Source organism: Orycteropus afer, unplaced genomic scaffold (genome assembly GCF_000298275.1).
Source record: "Orycteropus afer afer isolate SDZICR_OR568_19922 unplaced genomic scaffold, OryAfe1.0 scaffold00057, whole genome shotgun sequence".
NCBI classification, from domain to species: Eukaryota; Metazoa; Chordata; class Mammalia; order Tubulidentata; family Orycteropodidae; genus Orycteropus; species Orycteropus afer.
Window position 1 is genome coordinate 4,162,701 of NW_006921644.1, and position 2,553 is coordinate 4,165,253.

The 2,553-nt window shown below is 42.7% G+C and overlaps 1 non-coding gene across 1 annotated transcript; it reads left to right on the forward strand.

The window, feature by feature from the left end:
* Positions 1-438: 438 nt before the first annotated feature.
* Positions 439-545, forward strand: LOC122149882. Its single transcript, XR_006163376.1, has one exon. It is a non-coding gene; the product is annotated as a U6 spliceosomal RNA (small nuclear RNA).
* Positions 546-2,553: the final 2,008 nt, after the last annotated feature.

Genomic DNA, 2,553 nt, shown 5'->3' on the forward strand with positions numbered 1-2,553 from the left:
TAACAGGAGAGCAATCGAGGGTAGGTACTGGCTTATATCAGTCTTATTCCAGAAGTGCCATATTTGTGTTTACCTATATCCCATTCTCTTCTTCCTAGACACAGAGATTACTTTTCAGCACCCTTGCATTTAAGTAGGCACCATGTGACTATGGACAATGAGTTGTGAGTAGTACTAACCTCTTACAAGCAGCTACAGGTAAACAATTGGCCCAGCTCATGGAATGAACTATGGACAATTTACTAATATTTAACATAAGTATTAAAATACCCAGCTTGTTAAAACCACCCTAAAGGCTTAATTGAAATGTCTCCATCATTTTACTATTTAGGTTGACATTTGATGTTGCTTTTTGATGAACTATCTTTACCGAGAGTTATTCCTGTACTTCCATTCTGAGGTTACATGTAGTAGCTTTGTTATAAAAATATAATTTGAGTGTTCACTTAGGAAACACATATACTAAAATTGGAATGAAACAGACAGGATAAGTATGGCCCCTGCACAAGGATGACACATAAATTCGTCAAGCGTTCCATATATTAAAAAATAAAACAATTTGATAGATACTACAACATGGATGAACCTTGAATACAGTATGCTGAGTAAAATAAGTCAGTCAAAAACAACAAATATTGTCTGAGTTCTCTTAGATGAAGTATCTAGAAGAGGCAAATATATAGAACCCAAAGTTTTCTGGTGGTTACCAGTAGTCGAAGGGAGGAGGAAAGGGCAATGAGTGCTTCCGGGGCACTGAGTGTCTGATAAGGGTGGGAGAAATATTTGGAGATGTTTGGAAATCCATGGTGATGATTACAGAAATGATGAATATAATTAATGATACTGAATTGTTCATGTAAAAAATGTTGAAATGGCAAAGGTTTTGTTGTATATATATATATACACTCCCCACAATAAAACTTTTTCAAGTAAATATATGCAAACATTTAAAAGGGCAGCCTTGGAACCCTATGGAGCAGTTCTACTCTGTCCTGCAGGGTCACTGTGAGTCAGAATTGACTCAGTGGCAGGGTTATACCTGGGTGTATACAAAGTGACTCCACTCTTAGTTGCCAAACTCTTCACACCAAGTTGTTGGTGAAGCACTTTGCCAGGTGTGGCTGGACAAGAGTCTGCTGATCCAGGTGGGACTTTCTTCCCTTTCATCATCAGCTTGATTTGTCATGTGCCATCTCTCTCTGGTGCTCAAGATGATCCCCATTAGAGTGGCCACTTCCTGGTGTCAGACTTAATGTTCTACTTGCAGTGAATGGCCTGCTTTGCCCCAATTGCTATGCACTCTTTAAAGACTGGACGATGTCTGCCTGTACCTCCCTTCATGGTTCCCTAATGCTCTGGTTTTTGTGTTCCAGGCTGTCCTGTATGCACGTGGGCAACAACAAAGGTGCAGGTGGGATGAGTTAGCACTACTAAGCTCAGGGTGTATGAATGCCTCTGCAAAATGCCTATGCCACCTGAAGCCACAAGACACTTTCCTCCCTTTATTTTAGAAAATAAAACAGGTGAAGTGCAGCCCAGAATGTTCTCCAGGAAGCCCCTTTCTCAGCTGTCCTCTTTCACCCACTTGTCCGGCTACAGGAGCGGGGACTGAAAGGTGAGGGTCTGCAGCAGATATGCTGGCGCTGCATGTAAACCAGGCTCTTGCAAGCAAACAAGAGTAGCTGTTCCTGTGGTTTCCCAGGCTGTGTCTGACAGTGTCCCAACCTGCCTCTACCTTGGTGTCGGCTCCCAGGCACATGACCGGCCATGGGACAAGTGGGGATCTGAGTGAGTGGAGATGAATGAGAAAGGCAGGCTTCCTGGTGCAGTGGGAAGAGCATCCAGAGTCCAAGGTGGACCATGCACCTGCCCGTGGATAACATGCAGAAAGTGAATTAACCTCGCTAGGGTTCACTTTCCTTGTGTGGACATTGGAGACTAGTACTTTGCAGTGAATCAGATAGATAGTCATCTCAGAATTACAATGAGATAATAAGGTGCAGAGTTTTGGGGCCAGTGCCGGGCTCACAGAAGAACCTCAAGAACGAAAGTTCCCTAAAAGGAGACTAATTGATTTGTCTGATCTGCAAAATGTTTCGCGGGTCCATCAGTGACAAAAAAGAGCTTAAAGCAAACAAAGCAGCAGCCTGTCGAGTGACTAAATAATGGACCAACACGAGGAGGAAGAAAGTAAAGCTGGGACTCAGTAAGGGGGAAAAAATAATAGAGAGGATGGCATGTATTTGCTTTTTCAGATAAGCATCCCCCACTTTCCAAATCAGCCCAGAGCCTTTTATTTGCTAATGGATCAAGGCCAAAGTGTGTGCCCTGGGAAATCATGATGCACCCAATCATTTCAGCAATAATCCTGAAAACAAATGGCCGTTACTGGAACTGACCAACCATTTGGTTCTAACAGCCTGAAGCAAGATTATTAATAGCGAACCTGAAGAAAATGATTGTTTTAGCAAATTGCCACTGATTGGTAAAATTCAGAACACAAAGCTTGTGTGCCTGGCTACAGTCTCTGGGAAATCATTTTACGGCCATAAT